Source organism: Acomys russatus, chromosome 6 (genome assembly GCF_903995435.1).
Source record: "Acomys russatus chromosome 6, mAcoRus1.1, whole genome shotgun sequence".
NCBI classification, from domain to species: domain Eukaryota; kingdom Metazoa; phylum Chordata; class Mammalia; order Rodentia; family Muridae; genus Acomys; species Acomys russatus.
The window spans coordinates 82,554,664-82,574,972 of record NC_067142.1 but is presented as its reverse complement, the minus strand read 5'-3'; the positions used below and the strand labels follow the sequence as shown (position 1 = coordinate 82,574,972).

The 20,309-nt window shown below is 41.3% G+C and overlaps 1 protein-coding gene across 1 annotated transcript in view; it reads right to left on the bottom strand.

Annotated features, from left to right (window-relative positions):
- Ush2a (usherin) overlaps positions 1-20,309 on the bottom strand; it is a 696,795-nt gene that overhangs the window by 436,421 nt on the left and 240,065 nt on the right. The gene's annotated exons all lie outside the window — the stretch shown is intronic.

The following is a 20,309-nucleotide window of genomic DNA, read 5'->3' as shown; positions in this document are numbered from 1 at the left end:
AAGGCTAAGCAGAACTCGGAAATTATGTTACTCTCCTGTTAATCAATATAAAACGAAGTTTAAATGTGTCTAAAAATCACCTACCTGAAAAGACATGTTGTAAACCCCCAAATTGGATACTTAATCATATCAGTTTGAAAATATTTTCAGATGGTCTTAAAAATGAACGAGTTTTTGATATAAATGAAAAAAAAAATCAAAGGGCATTGCTTAAGTACCTGTGGAAATGAAAAGAATAAATCCAGCTGTAGTTGCTCAAACCAAAAAGATCTGGATGAGCTGGCCTGTTGGAGCTCACTGGGTGAGTCAGCAAAGAGCCGCAGCCTTTAGAACTGCAGCGTCTCCACTGGCTCTCCAGACCACACACCCACTACTCAATACTCTTGCGTTTATAGAAATGTATTTGCAATGCTCTTCTCACAAATCCTGGTCAGAGCCACCTCCAACCTTGGGTCCCACCTACATAGTGTATATGTGGAGGTCTTCCTGTTTGGAGGGTGCTTCATTGCGGTGCTCAAACTGGCAGTGACATCTCAGTGTCACAGTCTGCTCCGAGACTTCCCGTTGGAAATATATAATTAGCAGAGCAGACTGTGAGGATGAAGAGATCAACAGCCTACCTGAATATCAAACAAAAGCTAAAACACAATGGTAAATAATGAATGAACTCTGATTTGAGCAGCAATACACAACAGCCCAGGATTATAAACACTTGAAAAATCCTCCTTTAGGCTGGGCTGATAATAAAGGACCTACACGGGGTGGGGATAGCTTCATTCAGTTGCTATGACAAACACTAAACACCACGGCCAAAAGCAACTTAAGAGGCAGGAGTGTTTGTTTGAATTTACAGGTTCTAATCCATCACTGAGGGAAGTGATGGAAGGTACTCAGCAGGAGGAGGAGCTTAGAGCAGCTGGCTGGCTCACCCCCAGACTCATGCAGGGTTCCCTTTCTTATACAGCCCTTGACCACCTGTCCAGGGATCGGTGGAACCCAAGTGAGCTGGGGTCCTCTGACATCGACTAATCACCAAGGCCATCTTGTCTACACCTAAGGATCTGCTCACTGCCAGTCTGATCTGACAAAGGCCTCAACTGAGTCAGCCTAGTCAGATGGCTCTATGCACTCTAGGCTGCATCAAGCTGACAGGGACCGAGCTTTGGTTCAGTGAAACTATCTCAGGCATCATGTCAGGCATGATGTCTAGCCCACCTTCGCACTCTATCCTTTGACACAGTCCATAGGTGTATTGCATAAAAATATTGAGATTTTAGGCGAGGAGAAGGGAGAAGGGGGTGGGGTGGGGGGGTCAGCCTGACCAACAGTTTTTGATCTTCTCCTTGTTGTCAAATAGTATGATAAAAAAGTATGGCTCTTAAGATAAATAGCTCAAGGGCATTGAATAAAAAATACTGTGATTCAGGAAATGAAGCGTGTGCTGTCTCTGTACTAAAGGCCAGAATGGCACGTGCAGACTAGCAGCAGGGACAATAGGAGCCAGAGTTTGAAGGAGGGAAGAGAGAAACACCTATTGGATCTGAGCACACTATTGTTGGCTGTAACTTGAGAAGTTTGGTGAGTGAAAAAATACCCAAGGATTATGGCAATATTTAATATGCATTAGGGAATATTTTAATTATCACATGCCATTCAAAGAGTATACAAATGCACATGTTTCCCCAAACACAATAATTTTCAAGTCTCTAGAACAAAGAAATGTCTTTTAGGCCAACAAATATATAAAGCTGTATAGAGAGGAAAGTTTCTCACATGAAGGAAAATTGTAATGCAAGAAAGGGCATCTTGATTTGGTGGTGTCAGGTACATCTCTTTCAATCTTGACATCTTTTTTTTTTTGCATGTTGCCAAGATAAAAATAACATGATTTTCTTTCTCCTAGATTCTAGGAGGAAACTGAAAACTTGCAACTCTACTGAAGCGTGCTCTTAATAATTAGATTACTATAACTATCCAGATAGACATATCCTAGCATTTGGGCCAAATGCTTACTTTGTGTAATCAATTATTTAAATGAACTAAACTCACAAATAAATATATGTAAATATAAACACAATAACAGTTTGATGGATGTGTGAAATAAAGAGAATGTTATTGAATTTACAATGAGATAGAATGGGTAAATGCACAATTATTCAAAAATAATTAACACCCTCTTTTCCCCAAAGAAAAATCACATATTTACAGTGCTGACTTAGACTTGGCCATGTGACCTTTGTTGGCCAAAGGAATGAAAGCAGATATGACACCCCTTGTGAGAGCAGAGGGTTTGACTGCAGATGGGGTGCACAGCCACCCCTCTCCTCAGTCCCCTCTGTCTCTCAAGCATATTTCCATCTTTGGTCCAGGAAGAAGAAACCTTATGGACCACCACCAAACAAGTGTCCCAAAAGCTCTAGTGTAGACAACTGTGGGAAGTCCTAGCCATGACTCTAGTGGGCAGCAGAGTGAACAGCAGCTGCCCCCTCCATAAAGTGGCAACCTGCACCTTTTCAAGGCAAAGCAGAGAAGAAGTGGGCTAAACTTCAACACCTGTATCTAGAGATGAAAAAAATAATAGAAGGTGTATGTTGTCTCTAAGTTTACGCATCTATTTGGGAAATATTTAAGAAACCAAAATTCAGTGGCCTCTGCTCTAGGCAAGGGGGACAAGTGTCAGCAAATATGTCTAGTGATTATGTGAACACAGATACATTTGAATATATATGTATATATTTGAGAATATATATTATAAAAGCAAGATAAATATATGAAATAGAACATAGTATGTTTAAGAGTAGACAAATGTCAAATTCATAAACAAGTAGATAGCGTGTAAATTCTAGCTCTAATGAGGGCTAACAGTACACTTATCTGTGTATACAAATATAGGCATTTAGAATGAGTTGGGAATTATATTGTATAAGGAACGTGTGGCCATGGTAGGTTCTCCTCAAAGGTCCATAGCATCACGAGCCACAGGTATTGGCTAGGTTTGCAGTACTAGGCATGGATTCCCTCCTCCTGAGGTGGACATAAGTTCAATTCCGTGGCTGTAGGTTCTCCCTGTGTGGAGCCCACTCCTAGTTAGCCGTCTACAACCGACACCTGCACCTAAGGCTCAGGATACACAGAAGAGGGCACAGAAAGACCGTGAGATCCAGAGACCGAGGATGTCTACTATGAGATAACATCTCCCTAATAAGACATTCATGGAATCTTAATAGTAACAAACATGCTCAATGTCACACCAGTTGACATCTCAACATGCATGATGTATGGGGGAATCTCACAAGGCCTCACACCTAGATGAGGAGCTACAGGCAGTTATTGGCTACACAAGAAAGAAGAGTCAGGGCTCTACAGGGATGATCCTCCTGATAAAGTGTATAATCCCAGGTGGCCAGCACTAAGCGACTGTACATAATAACAATGCCGAACAGGTTCATCAAGATGTATTCTATGTATGTACAACAAACAAAACTAAGTGGGCTCAGCAGGATGCATTCACATATACATAATATATATGCATATAATATATACATATGTATTTAAAGAAGAAGAAGGGACCATAGAGTTAAGTAGGAGAGAACATGAGAAGACCTGGAGTGGAAAGAAAGGGTGAAAATCATTTAAATATACTACTCATGTATATACTTTTTAAAATACGTAAAAAAAAAAAAAGGTTTAAACACTAAAAAAATTTAATGTTGCATATAACATGATTTTAAAAATTCTTCATTTTCTCCTATATACTAGAAAATAATCTTTGGATAGAGAGCTCCACTCCAAAAAAAAGTTGCAACTTGGGACAACGATTTGGTAGTGGTCCTTAGGTTACTCTTAGAGCTTAAAACACATAGATACTTATTTTTAAGATAGCATCAGGCTGGATTTGATCTTGTACTCTCTCTGCCTCAGCTTTGTGAATGCTGCTAAGATTACATAAATCACCCTTCTGGAGCATATGCATCCTTTTTGATTTAACCATCTGACCCCAAGATACACACACCCCATCTCCAAACATACAGATTTGGAGGATATACAATCCTGAGAGGAATCTTTCCTGCTCAGCTGCCAAACTGGAGCAGGTAAAATACCAACGCTATGGAAAAGACAAAGCTATCTGCTAGGACCACGCTCAACCACACCTGCCAATCTCACCGATGCAATACTGTGCAAAGGACAGTGGGCATGAAGGAAGAGGATGTCTGTAAGGACCCATTTATACAAGTTCCAAGCCAGACAAGAGCAATGCATTTGACGGAAGACATGGCTGGGCTTCCGGGGCCAAACAGGCTTCCTTTTGGCTTGAGTCCCGCATGTCAGGAGCTGTCGGTGGTCTGCAAACAACCTAAACTATGCTCATTTCTCCACTTTTCTAAATACAATAGAAACTGTAACTGCACCCAGATGCTGGATAGCTGTGTAAGTTTAAGTCCTACAGAAATCACAGAAATGGAAAGTTTTACACAGGTTTTTCCACATGCATGTCTGTTTCCCCCACACTCTGAAAATGGATTATTTCAAAACATGAGAATTTAATGTTTTTGCCTATATTGTTAGTGATGATGAAAAGTTCAAATGTATTAGCCACTGATATTGATTTTTTTGAAATTGTACATGAATTTCTTTGCCCAGTTTCACAATCTCTCTGTGGCTGTTTCTGCATAATGTCCAAGAGCCTGTTCCATGGTGTGTGTTGTCATGTGCTGCAAAGTACTAATCCATCCGCCCTACATTGTGACACTCTCTCTCCCCATCATTCATACACAGGCACACATTCACACTAACAGAGCACATGGACACATTCACAAAGCATACATATACACACACCACACACAACACACACTACACACGCATACACACATGCACACATGCACACACACACATACACACATTCACACTAACAGAGCACATGGACACATTCACAAAGCATACATACACATTTACACTCTCTCACACACACTACACACGCATAGGCAGTATACACACACACACTCTCACACATACACACACTGCACACACACTCTTACACATATACAGACTCACACTACACACAACACACACTACACACACATACACACATGCACACATGCACACACACATACACATATACACACATGCACACACACACTATATTCTTTTTACAAAGTTTGTCCAGATTCATCTCACTGAAAGATAGCTCCAGGGCCATCACAGCCTCTTCCTATTGCTGTGCCACGGCTCCTTGTCTTACGCTCTAGGCTCCATCATGTTCCTTCTCCTGTTATGCACCATCTTTCTTTCCCATTCTAATCTGCCTTATGGGCTTTGTAACTGTTCTTTTCCAAAGGTTGCAGAGTTTGCCAGCTCACACTTCACTCTGTTTTCTCAGATGCCGTTTCCCATTTGACCCCTCCAGTGATGGCACTGGCACTCCCAGGCCTCTGCCTTCACCTTCGCCATCACAGCATCCTCTCCGGCAGCAGCTGCCCCTCCATATCGTCACCCCTTAAAAGGTAACTGCCATCTCATCTCTCAGTTCACAACAGGAGACTTCTCAAGTTGCTTGGCTTCTTTCTCAGATTTCATAGTTTTACAACCACTGTCAGGCTCAGCAGTTTGAACATTAGTAGAAATCTGGGGGTTGGCATTTCCAGGAGACCGAGAATCAGATGGATTAGGTAGTAGAATCTTATTCTGTTTTTCAATTTGCATGTCTAGAATGGAGGCTGAATTAACACTTCTCTCACGGTTCTTCACTGGGATAAAGCTTCACCATATTTTCAGATGGATGGTGTCTTAGTCAGTGTTCCAGTGCTGTGAAGAGACACTGACCACGGCAACTCTTATAAAGGAAAACGTTTCACTGGGGCTGGCTTAGAGTGCAACGTTTTAGTCCATCATCACTGTGGGAGGGAGCATGGTGGGACACAGACAGACAGGGTAGCTGAGAGTTCTACAATGGGATCCAAAGGCAGCCGAAAGAGGAGGGGGGCGAGGAGAGAGAGAGAGAGAGAGAGAGAGAGAGAGAGAGAGAGAGAGAGAGAGAGAGAGAGAGAGAGAGAGAACTAACCCAGGACATACTTCCTCCAACAAGCCACACCTCCCAACCTTTCTAAGTCACACACTTTCTGATGACAAAGAATTAAAATATATGAGCCTATCAGACCATTCTTATTCAAAGCACCATGATGGGTTTTCATTTTTCTTGTTGAGTTTTAAGTACTCTTTCTATACAAAGGACTTTATTGCCTTCTCTATTACAAACTATGGCCACTTAACAGTTATTCATTTATTTATTCGGTCAGGCAATGTGAGATTCAGCTGGATTTGCTATTTCCGCTGACTATTTTAAAATGTCCTCAGAAAGCACTAGATACTGGACAAACTTTCTTTTATTTACTTCTGCATCTTTAACACCTTGAATGGTGGCTGGCACAAAACAGAGTCCTCAAAATATTTGCTAAATAAATGTTTAATCTTGGGAATTGTATTTTTGTCATGCTGACAGTTTGTCCTGAGTCAGTCTCTGAGCTTGTATTCTGTTCCACAGACACAGCTTTGCAGCACTTTTAACTCACAATATTTCTTATATACAACAACTTGTTCTTCCTCTCAGCTCGGAGTGGACAAGAAGGATGCGTTGAACTGGGTGATCAAGGCTAGCCTATATATTTTTATCTCAACTCATTCACTTTTTGTACTAATATAACACTAAAATAATTACCATTTTCTTTCCATAAACAAAAGCATTCATGATAAATCATCACAGATATTATATATTATATTGCATTAAAGATCAGATCTTTTCAGATGTGTTACAGCTGAGTCAAGTGTAAATATTTGTTTGTGCATGTATTGAAACTATTTTACTGTAAACATACTATTGAGAATAGCTCTTTCAGATACATGTTACTTTCAGGAAGAGTCAGGTAAGTTAGTCCCTCCTCTTCCATCACTGTGTATCTCGCTTCTGTCTTCTCCAGGACAGCCTCAACAATGAAAATGATAAACTTTATTTATTGTTGACAACCTGGGGAAAATTGACATAATTTCTGAACCACTAGGTAGGATGCTGATGGCTGACATTGCCAATTACTTTTTTTTTTTTTTTTTTAATTGCTCTGCTTCTAGCCCATTTCCCACACACTTTCTTTTCTTCTTTCAATGTCTGATTGTTGAGCTGCTATTTTGGGAAATCGGGGCAGAACAAAACATGACTATAATGAACTTCAAGGGTTAAAAAATGCCATGTTAAAAGGGAGTGAAAGACTGGTCAGGCATGTCTAAAGGACAAGAGCTTTTTATGTAAAGGGTCAAACGTAAGGAAATGGGATTCCCAGCAATGACACCCACCAGTGCAAACATGGTCATTAGGAGTGAACAAGAATCCAGAACTCTTGGAACACCACCAAAAGCCATGGGAAAAAATTAATATTATTGAGAACAACTTTAGCTAAAGTTATCTGTAAAGCACAAGTAGCATAGATGGAATTTTAGGTAAAGTTATAGCATAGGTGAAGAGATGTATAGAGAGAAACAGAGAGACTGCTGCCTGTATATGTTTATATATCTACTTATATAGTGGTATAGTTATATATTCTAATATATAGATGTTTATCAATATTTGAATTATATATGGACATAATAGAATGTATTCTAGCCAATTTACCTGTGGGTTTTCTTGGGCAAGCAACCGAATATCCAGCATGCATTTTGGTTCCTTGAAGTATCTGCCTTAATTGTCTATTATTACTATTTCAACAAGCGTCCCTAGCAAAAAGTGTTTAATCTTAGGTTAAAGAAATATTTTAGCTACACAACATCTTTAAGTAGGATGGAATTTTTATTCTGTTTGTGAAAGTTCAAACACTTTCTGACACACTTCTCTAAAGTTTACCAGATATATTATTGTTTTCTACCTTAGTGAAGATCCATGTGCTTATATGCACATAACATACAGAAATAAACATACATATTTTATACATTTATGTTTATATGGATTCATGCCAAATAATTGAGAGTTCAAGAGTTAAACACAGAGAAATGTCTCAAATTCATGTTATAAAATAAGCAGTGTCAAAAATTAATCAAATTCTACCAACTTGCAGCTCCTGTCCAATGGCTGGGGGGATCTGTCTATGGAATGATTTCAGTAGCTTCTATGGCAATCCCAAATAAAATAAATATGCATTGGGACCAAACAGCATGAATAAATTACCCCTAGAACCTTCCCATCAAAGTCCTTCTGCACCCATGTGACTGGATCTCAAGTGGTCAAACCAATGTGAAGCCACCTCTGACCCCTTCAGAACTAAGACACCAGAAGTTGAGTGAAGAGGTACACGCATTCTTCCCCCAGCGTGCTGTCAGCTCACCGTGCACTCACAACTTCAGACTGGAACACCAGATTTTGAAGGCAAGGTGACGGTTGCATCAGTGACATCATGTGGAAGAGCCCTGATTTTCTGTATAGACCGACATGAAATGAAGAAGCTGAAGTCCATGTACTATGAGAAATTTAAAGTAGTTCAAACAAAGCAAGGAAAGGGAGGAAATAAAGCAAAGAAACTTCTAAAAGTAGAAAGGGCGGGCTTCCCACAGCTCGACACAGCCACACAGCCGGCTTCCCATGTGCTGAAATCAGGTTAGCATGCATCCTCCGTGTAACGAGAGGATGGGGCGCTGCCCCAGCAGGTACACAAAGGCAGGCTACTACCCACAAAACAACCAGGACTGTGAGCATCCCGCTCAGCCCATTGCACCCTATTGTCAGTGGCACAGCTAGGGGAAAATGTGTATTTGCTGCCCAGTGTCCACTCTCTTCTTTGCTATCCTCTGCAGGGTAGGTAACTGGGTGTTGGTAAAACTTGGGTGTCCCACTACAAAGGAACCCTCCAGAGGGAAAGAGTATTTTAGAAAGGTGGATTGCTCACTCCCTGTGCTAGGGGGCTAAGAGGGACGGATGACAACTAGTAAAGTACTTGTTGCCCACGCATGGCGACTTGAGTTGGAATTCTCAACATACACGTGTGACAGGTGCGACAGTGCACGCCTGTAATTCCAGAGCTGGGAGAGAGTGAGGCATGGGGCCTGCTGGTTAGCCAGTCTAGCCAAACCAGAGAGGGAGAGAAGTAGGGGAGGGAGGGAGGAGAAGAAGGGAGAGCTATACACAGGCACAGGTGTATATACCCCAATAAACATGTATACGCACATGCATAGAACCCCTTGAATGTAAGAGTCAAGCTTTCCTAGTTAAAACACGAATCCCTGCATTGAATTTTCATGTGATTTGAGGCCAAGCATTTGGCTTTCCTGTACCTCGTTCCCTCCTCTAGCAATGTAACACCAGTTCCCTCAAAGGACAAAGGGAAGCAATCTTTTCAGACTGGTGTGATCACATGATTTTACCTGTGACGTTCCTTACAGCTACATGCTCCCTGTATACACTGTGTATCACTCCTGGTCGCGTTTCTGTTCAGTGTCTCTTGTCTGTATTGTCACTTTCCATTCACCCGGTGCACAACCTGCAGACCTTGAATTCCTCTTGCGCAGCTCCAAGTGCTATCTGGGATATTGGAGGACTAGCACTTGGCATCTGGAGCTTTACAGGCCAGCCCTCGGGAACACAGAGTCCCTTCGTAGATGGACCCTCGGACCCATGTGAAATTGCAAGAAAACTTTATCTTATTCAAGACATACACAGTGGGTGTCTCCAACATACAGTGCTCATCATTAACGATGCTACAGTGTAAATGGAGGGGCAGGCACTCCCTGATCATCCAAAAGCTTACAATTTAGAGCTGATATCTGTTTTTATTTGGAGGGGTGATCTGTAATTATAATCTTGTCATTTATCAATGATCCATACCAAATTTATGATCTCCAAACTCTACTGGGAAACCCATCTTTCTAGTACTTATGTTTGGTTTTGGTGACAGTGGTGATGGTGTGTGAGTGTGTATGTTTGGGGTGGTGGTGGGTGGTAGTGGTGTGTGTGTGTGAGTGTGTATGTTTGGGGTGGTGGTGGGTGGTAGTGGTGTGTGTGTGTGAGTGTGTATGTTTGGGGTGGTGGTGGGTGGTAGTGGTGTGTGTGTGGGAGTGAAGGTGCCTGGGCCTGGGCATGCTGCAGAGACAGATAGGATTTCTGGTGTTCTACATTATTTGCCCGAGACAAGGGCTCTCACTGTGAACTTAGAGATAGGCTAGTGGCCAGCAAGCGCATCAACCAATGTGTCTTCTCCCCTCACAGCACTGAGGTTGAAGGACCATACTCAGCTACATCCAGGTTTTGACTCAGGGGCTGGGCACTTGAACTCACAATTGGAGAAAATGCTCTCACCATCTGATCTATATTCCCAATCCTGGCAGAACCCTCTTGTTATGACCCACCTTTAGTTCCACATCCCCCTGCTTACCCCTTCAGTCACTCTTGAAGCCATCTGATCATATTCCAGGAAGGATGCTTACTTTGTCCATGCACAGAAATAAAGGACAGAGTGAGCTACTGTGTGGCAAATAGATTCTGTTCCATCCCACTAGCCAGAATGATCATATATGAGTTATCTAAAGAAAACCTATTTGTATGAGAAGCTCTTAAAATTCCACCTAAAAGGGAATCCTATCTAGCTATTTATTTAGTTTGGCAATGGTCTTATTAAATAGGCCTCCAGTAAACAAAACACAATGGTGGATACCTCAGCAGCAAACGGCTTTATCAATGATGCATTTTAATCTGTGTTTCTACGTTCTCTTAAAAAAATAAGTTAAGAACTAGGGGAGGGGAATAGGGTGAAAGAGGGAGGGGGGAAAGGGAAGATACAAGTGAGGAGATAACAATAGACATGTAATCTGAATAAATTATTTAAATAAAAATAAGTTAAAAGCTGGTACACTTCTGAGGAATATAGTTGTTCAGCTTTAAAAGAATCAGTTAGTTGGCTACTCAAATATATTATTATGCAGACTACACATAAAGACCGGTTTTCCAAATCAATGTAGATTCTAAATATATTGCTTTAAATTTCTACTACCAATTTAACTCCACGTATGATGGAAGGAGTACTTGGCTCAGGTGAAGTAGTTATATCCAGGGCTTGGGGGTGATCTTACACCAGTTCTGACAAGACATCTTCCTAAACAAACGTGAACAGCTATGCTGTTTCTATTCATTCACGGAGGGTCTTAAAGATCTGAGAGTCACAGTAGTCACAGTGAAGCCACTGGCCCTGAAGTCCTGTCCCAAGCCACCAACAGTGCTCCCTCTTAGTAGGAGGTGGCACCTACACACTTTGTCCCATGGTGCTCAGCTTGGTGTCTGTCTATTGAGGTCCTTCCTTTGGAAAGCTCTGCTCTTCTCCTTTAGGATGGTCATTTACCAAGTGTGACCACCGGGACAGATTTAGTTCTCTATCTTGAGGCTTACCAAAAACTAGTGCTTGATATTTTTAATGGAAAAAAAGTCATGAATGTTCTCCCAATGCAAATTTAGAATTAAAAAAAGCAAAAGCATAAAAACACAGATACATAACGCTTCGCTGACCTGAGAATGGAAATTTTGATTCAGAGATTAGAAATGATTTGACCCTTGATTCTACGAACAAGAACCACATCCTTTAGAATTGGATACACCTTTACTATAAAGCACATTATAGTAAATAAGGGGACAGGCTTTTATATACCTTCATATGTATGAGAGGATCAGGAGAACAGGACAGTTTTTTATGTTCAATATTCCAAAGCATGGCTGCACAGTACATATTCCAATTAATATTGAAAACTTTTACTAATGTGTGCGTCTGATTGTAATGTTTGTTATATGAAACAAATATTTACTTCAAAGGTGATTACAGTGAGAGATGGATATAACATATAACTTTTGTATAATTAGGAACAAGTTCTTCACACATATGGCACAGCTGATAATACGCATTAGTTTCAAAAGAGAATTGTGTTATGGATTGGTCAAAGATTACTATAATTAAAAGCTGTTTTCAATGTTAGAATAATATTATTTAAAGTTGCTAAAAGGTTAACTAGATTTAGCTAAAAGGTTGTGTGCAAACTCACCTTTAATAATAATAAAGGCATGGGTGAATAAACACACAAGTAAAAACATGTTTATCTCCTTAACTTTACAACTAAGTGAAAAAGAAACTCACCTGGATTCATTTTTTTGCTCATTTTTTCCTCTCTACTTTGATACCTGTTTTTATTTTCTTTTTTTTCTCCCTGTAATACTCACCACTGGTAAAACAAACAGGACATTTTAGCTTTAATCTTCTTACTACATAACCCAAATAACTTCAGTCATGTTTGCATTAATGTTGCATTAATCATGTTGTTGCGTATTAATGAGTTTTCGGGCTATGCTAATTACTGTCATAGATTCTGCAGCAGCCCATTAAATATACAAATTACAGAATTAAAGAGCCAGAGCCCTTCATGATTAATCTCTAAATGGAGAAAAACTAATGATGTCTACACAAAGTTTCTCTCTACTTTTGGCTGAGTGAGCCCAACGAGCAATCAATTAGAGCATGGGGGGATCTGCAGCTTCCTAACCACACACGACCATGGAAGAGCTTTGTTCCTGCAGTCAGCATGTTCCTGTACCATCACAAGAATATTACATTTATGTGTTGACGCTCCTTAATACTGGTGACAGTATTGCTCAGCATTAAGCCTAATTTGAATATGACACATTTGTACCAAATCCATTCCACAAAGGTTCTGAAGTTCCCAATGGGATTTGCACAAAGGCATTTTCATCTCAAGGGAACTGTCACAAAAAGACCTCAAGTAGAACCATCACAACAGAAGGCCAGGGTTTTCTTAAAAAACAAAACCATGACATTCCATCGGCCTCTGTGAAGTGTGCATTTGTATCACACAGTAAGCCTGTCTTGAGTAGCAGATCAGACATGGAATAGAAGGTAAGATGGACCTAGTATTCTACCCAGGCAGGTAGGTGGTATGGTCACACACTCACAGGCTCAGGGACAGTGTCATTTCTAATCATTTGGCCAAGGTGCAGAAATAAGCTTGTACTTAAAATGTAGCAAGGATACAGGATACAACAGATGGGTGCTACCTACAGAGAGTGAGAAGAGAGACACTACTGGATCACAGAGAGTTGCATAAAAGACTAGCGCAACAATAAGGCTAGAAAACTGTGTCTGTATCAGAGCCCAAAAGTCCAAGGGTGAGAGGCCAGAGAGATGGCTCATCAGGTAAGGGCACTGAGCTCTTTGGATGGCTATTTTTAGTTATAAAATTGTCTATATTGAAATTAAACTAATCAAAAACTATGTTTACTGTGCAGATAAGGAAGCCAAAGTTCGCAGAGGATCCAGTTCTATAGAAATAACACCAAGCAGAAGCACCACCTTATAAGGAAACTGTTCTCCTGGGGAGTCAGCAGTCACACAGTATTGAGTGCAGGCCTCAAGGGCTGTTGAGGGGAAAAAAAGGTATAGACAGTAGGGGGAGATAGTACCCCCCTTTTTTTAATGTATCTGGCCTACAAAAAGACCAAATCATGGATACACTTGATGGCGATGTCCGTCAGCCAGTAGCTGGATGTTGGTGACAGGTTCAGCTAACCACAGAAGCTAGTCAGTCGCCTGAACACTTCTGGGAACTAATACAGTTGTTATTCATGGAGGATTTGTGTAGCATTGTATCTTGTGACTAAACACTGGAGTATATGTGCAAGTATCTTCCTGGCTTCTAATTCAAAGGTGTTTATCTTGTGCCTTTTCTTTTCTCTTCATACATAAGAATATTTACCATGGTTCCTTTGTTTGCTTCTGGGCCAGTTACTACAGCAGAGGACTCAAAGCATTGCTAAAATGAAAACTCAGGCGGGATCATATAGCCCACACACAAGACCGCCACTCCGTCTCTTCCTGCTGCCATGTCTTCCCACCATTGTGGACTTTCTGAGGTTGGAAACTAAAAATAAGTCTATTTTTCACCTCTAAGTCACCCCTTTGGTCCTGGTATTTAATGTTGAACTCTGTGTATGGGTCTGTGCATATGGGTACATGTGCCTGCCAGGACCCCCAGACTGGATTACAGACAGTTGTAAATTTCAAAATGTCAGTACTGGGAATTGAACTCAGGTCCTCTGGAAGAATAGTACACCCTCTCAGCCATCTCTTGCTCCCTGGCCATGGCACTTTGTTACAACAATAGAAAATAACCTGGTACAATGAGTCAAGCTGAAAACAAGTTGAACACCTAAGAAAGCTATCTTTCCTCTTGCGGTAAGTATGTGGTCTGCACAGACCAGAGATGGGAACCTTTTCTTACAAAGATGTGGTGCAGACCCAGGGTCTCCACTAGTGCTAATGACACCACAGCTCCCCACTACGCTTGACTAGATTCTGTCAGGAAAGCCTGCTGAACACTGGAGACATCCTTCCTCACACACCTTGCAAATCAGAGGTGTTCTGAGAAGTCTCTAGGGTGAATTGCTGGTGTTCTGGCTAGTAATTAAATATAAGCCTTTTTTTGTTGTTGTTTTAGCAGTAATTGTTTCAACACAATATTGTTTGCGCAGAGGATAATTAAATTGATACAGAGAAGAAGCATGATTTGAAACAGATAAAACAAAATACATCAAAATGAAAGTCAGACTAATGAGCTGAATTGCTGCAAATTCAGACACCAGTCGAGCCCAAGTAGACAGGCACCACTTGGGCTACTGAAAGCCAGCAGACCAGAAGCAAAGACAGACACAGGCTGCAGGCTTGCAGAGGAACATTGATTAGACACTGCATCCATGGAATGGAAGAACACATGCTTTAAAAAGAAAAAAACAAATCCAATAGGTCAAAGTAGAAATGTCACAAGAAGGACGGGGTGGGGATGGGAAACACCTCCAGAAAGAAATACAACGCGGCAACGCCAAAGCTCAGCAACAACAGCAACAACAACCACAACCACAACCACAAAAACAACAACAACCACCCCGAAAAAAACAACAACAAAAAACGACCCACAGGACCATTCAACCCAGGAACCCTGTAAGCTCTTTGAGTCAAGGCAGAGATATAAGATTAAGGTAAGAAAGGACTCAGCCTTACCAGCTTTACATCAAGGTTTAAGTCAGAAACACACACTCAGCAACAAATCTGCCAAATGCTAAGGGTTCAGAGCAGGCAGTTGGATTGTTAGGGAGCAGTGTGCCTCTCCCCTGATGCCATTTCCTTAATTACGATGGCCGCCATGACCTTCTCCTGCAGGGACACACCCAAAACCTGGTGTAATTAAGGGTGGCTGGTGTAAAGAGGGTTCTGTGTGTACAATAAGATCAAAGGAAATGCCTCCTACGTCTGCCACTGTCAGGCGAGATGGAGAAACCTCTGCCTGTCAGAGAGCACAGGCTTAAAAAACAATGCAAACCTTAATATTCATAATAGTACCTTACTAATCGTGTTGTACGGTCCTTGTTGCTTGGAGCAGGCTGAACACCTCTCAAGCTTTTCTGTGACTCAAGCAGCTCACACATAAGTCACTACTTTTGAATTACCCTGTTCAGTAGCTTCCAGTCCCCTTGGAGAATGGGGCACGGACCCAAGTCCTTGCACATGACAAACAAGCGCTGGGTTCTATGGCCAGCCCTGCCTCCCCACTGTCTCCAAGGGAGTGGAATTTCCCTGGAGCTCTTCAGCTACAGTTTGAGAGTGGCTGAAGTAACATAAGAATTGGGATACAATGTTTTTCAAGGCTCTTCTTTCTCTTTGGTCCCACGGAATCGTCACTCATTTAAACAAATAAACAAAAGCACTCACTGAGTTTTTCAGAGAGGACGATAATTAAACATCATTTAACACTCAAGCCACAGGAGGTCTCTGTCTATTCCTAACTCGCTAAAAACCCTTTCTTTCCTCCCGTCCTTATCTTGCTCTCCCTTGATACAGTTAGCTTCCCATTACCTGTGTTCTGACATTTGAATGTCAATTTTTAAATATTTTAATTTCTTATAATTTATTCAGATTATATTCAAATTGTTATACTCCTCCCTCGTGTCTTTCCCCTCCCACCTCCTCCCTCTTCTGCTCTATTCCCCTCCCCTAGATCTCTGACAGAAGGGGACCTTCTCCCTCACCATATGATCACAGCCTATCAAGTCTCATCCATCTGGCCTGCTTCCTCTTCCTCTGTGTGCCCACCTGGCCTCCCCACCAAGGAAAAGTGACCAAATTGGGGGCACCAGAATTCATGTCAAAGGCAGTCCCCACTCTCCCCACAACCATGGTCAATAAGCTATCTATTGGCTAGCTCTGAACAGGGCTTCTAGGTTCACTGCATGCATTGTCCTTGGTTGGTGTATCAGTTTGTACAGGACCCCCTGGGTCCAGATCTGCCAGTCTTGTCGGTCTCCTTGTGGAGCTCCTGAAACTTCTGGGTACTTCCATTGCCCCATTCTTCCATACCACTCTCAGCACTCTGCCCAGAGTCCAGCAGCAAGTCCTAGATCGGTCCTGAATCCCCTGCTGGGTGAAGTCCCTCAGAAGACATCTATGTTGGGCTAATATTACTTACAAGTAAGCACATCCCATGCATGTCTTTCTGGGTCTGGGTTACCTCACTCAGCATCTCTTCTAGTTCCATCAATTTACCTGCAAATTTCAAGATTTCCTTGTTTTTAATAGCTGAGTAGTATTCCATTATGTAAATGTACCACAGTTTCTTGATCCGGTCTTTGGTTGAGGGACATCTAGGTTGTTTCCAGATTCTCGTTATTATGAATAAAGCTTCTATGAACATAGTTGAGCAAATGTCCTTGTTGTATGGTGGAGCATCTTTTGGGTGTATTCCAGGAGTGTTGAAGCTGCATCTTGCAGTAGTACTATTCCCAATTTTCTGAGAAAGCACCAGATTGAGTTCCAAAACAGTTGTACAGGTTTGCACTCTTATTAGCAATGAAGGGGTATTCTCCTTTTCTCCCCATTCTCGCCAGCATGGGCTGTCACTTGAATTTTTTTTATCTTAGCCATTCTGGTAGGTGTAAGATCGAATCTCAGAGTTGTTTTGATTTGCTTTTCCCTGATAACTAAAGATGTTAAGCATTTCTTTAGGTGTTTCTTGGCCATTTGATGTTCCTGTTAAGAATTCTCTGTTTAGTTCTGTACCCGATTTTTCAATTGGATAGTTTGGTTTGGTGGTGTTTATTTTCCTGAGATCTTTATGTATATTTTGGATATTAGCCTTTTGTTAGATGTAGGGATGGTGAAAATCTTTTCCCAGTCTGTAAGCTGTTGTTTTGTTCTGTTGACAGTGTTCTTTGCCTTACAGAAGCTTTTCAGTTTCATGAGGTCCCATTTATTTATTGTTGATTTTAGAGCCCGAGCTGTTGGTGTTCTGTTCAGGAAGTTATCTTCTGTGCCAATGAGTCAAGGCTCTTTCCCAAATTTTCTTCTAACAAATTTAGTGTGTCTGGTTTTATGTTAAGATCTTTGATCCACTTGGACTTGAGTTTGTACAGAGTAATAAATATGGATCTATTTGCATTTTTCTAAATGTAGACATCCAGTTACTGCAGCACCATTTGCTGAAGATGCTGTCTTTCTTCCATTGTATGGATTTGGCTCCTTTGTCAAAAATCAAGTGCCCATAGGTCTGTGGGTTTTTTCCTGCATCTTCAATTCGGTTCCATTGGTCAGCCAGCCTATTTCTATGCTGTTTTTATTACTGTTACTCTATAGTATATCTTGAGATCGGGGATTGAGATTCCTTCAGAAGATCTTTTATTGTACAGGATTGTTTTAGTTGTTCTCTCTCTCTCTCTCTCTCTCTCTCTCTCTCTCTCTCTCTCTCTCTCTCTGTTTCTGTATGAAGTTGAGAATTGATCTGTCAAGATTTGCAAAGAATTGTGTACATATTTTGATAGGGATTGCATTGAATCTGTAGATTGCTTTTGGTAAGATGGCCATTCTTACTACGTTAATCCTACTGATCCATGAGCATAGGAGATCTTTCCATTTTCTGATATCTTCTTCACTTTTTTTTGAGACTTGGGGTTTTCTGTTTTTTGTTTTTTTCATACAAGTCTTTCACTTGCTTGGTTAGCATTACACCATGATACTTTATATTATTTGGGGCTATTGTGAAGGGTGTAGTTCCCCTAATTTCTTTCTCATCCCATTTGTCATTGGTATATTATAGGAGGGCTACTGCTTATTTTTTAATTAATAGGGTGCATACATAAGCAGACTTAGGGAAATTCTAAAGAGCTGGGTAAATGGGGACTGACAGTGAACGTCTGTCTTTTGCCTTTCAGTGGGAGGGACTTGCTTACCTAGTAGCAGCACACCTTTTGGTTGTTTTTATGCGATCTATTTCAGCCATATTCCAAGAAGTTTGAATTGCAGTAAGAGTAACCTCTAGATGCAGATTTGATTCTTTTATATTTTTCTTGAATACCAGGCCCAGGAAATCAAGTTCCAGGATGAGGAAATGCATGTAGCAGATGGGAGTTGGCTGGGGAATACCTGCCTGCTAAGGGACCCACCCAGCTATGGACACGCATGAGTCCTTGTGAACCTACTGCCTCCCATGTTCTCAGCTGAGGACTAAGAGAGAGTGACCTGTGTCTTCTAACAGGGCTGATTCAGCTGCTGGCATTCTCTGGGCTTCATCTAAGAGTGGCCCAGGTCTACCAGCACTAAGCTAAGTGCCAATGTCACCCACTCAGAGGGCTCAACATGGGGGGTTAATTTTTGCACATTTAGAAATCTGTGTTTTAAAAAATGTGTGTCTTGATGCCCTTCTCCTAGCTGGAATAGACTGAAAACAAGGCTGGGGAGTGGTGGTCAAGGTATTTACTTTGCAAATGTGAGAACCTGCATTTCAGAAAAAAAAAAAAAAAAAAAAAGCTGAGCAAAGTGGGGAGCCCTTGTATCCCCAGTGCCAGGGAGGCAGAAACAGGCATAGTCATTGGAAGCCCCTGGCCATCCAGTTAAGGCTAACCAGTGAGTTTCAAACTAGTGCAAGGTTCTGTGTTGAGAGCAAGGTTCCTGAAGAACAAATGGAAGGTTCACTTCCAGCCTTCCTGCCAAATGCATGCAAACACATACATGCACACACATACAAAACATGACAAATATCTAAGTGCTAAAAAGCTCCCTTTGGGAGACTGGCTGAGATTATAAGACTAATTTCCTTTGGTTTATATCCATTGCAGCATTATTTTTTCACACATTCTTCTGAGAATGTACATTTAATCAATAATATTTGGAATCGCCATGTTAGCTCCATATTCTGCAAAAGAACCAAGACCAAGAGGTAATATGTCCAAGTGAGACACAAGTTATTATTTTTAACAAACTCTTAAAATAGTGCTCTTTATTTCTGAAGAAATGACCACAATGTAACATTTATAATGAATTTGATTCAAATTACCTTGCTCAACTTTACTCCCAGGTGAAGCCTTCACTGTAATTGTTTTTCCATCAGTGCAGTGTGTAGGGCAGTTGTTAGTCAGGGAGCTACAGTTCCTGTTACAATAACCCAGTGGCACTCTAGGGATACAGTTCATGATGATGCAATAGGCTGAGATCAGCTCTGCTTCTGTGAACTTTGACTGATAAAGATGATTCCTGAGAGCACCTGGCTTTCCCCATGCCAGCTTTTCCAAATGAGATGGCAGAGAAACAAACACCCATTTTCAGATTTAACTTCAGAGCAGCAGCAGACACTGATTTCTGCAGTAGCCATTTTATGTTAAGAGATACTTTGAGGGCTTGGGGAGATGGCTCAGTGAGCAAGAATACTTGCTGTGCAAGTATGTAACCTGAGTTCAGGTTTCCAGAACCCAATTTAAAAGCTGGATGTGGCAGTGCAAATGCTTAATGATCCGTGTTGAGGGGCAGAGGTGGGAAGAGCAGACTGCTGGGTCTGATGGCTGCCAGCTTAGCTCTAGTCTCAGTGAGAAACCATAGCAAGGGAATAAATAGAGGATGATGGAGCAGGGTACCGGAAGACCACCTCTGTCCACATAGACACACACATCCACACGTACACAGATGCATAAACACAGACACACATACACACACACACACACATTCAGGCATATACACACATATACATAAACACATGTGTGTGTGTCTGTGTGTGTGTGTCTGTGTGTGTATGTTCCTGTACAAAGTATTTCAAGTGTTTAGGTTTTCTAACTATCCAAACTCCTGCCAGCTCTCTGAGAGGCAATGGAGATCACAACATTGTGCTAATAATAAGCATAGCAAAGTGATACATATTTTTGTAAGCAGTTGGGATCAGCATGAAGGTAAAGCTTGACCATGTGTAGCCGTCTT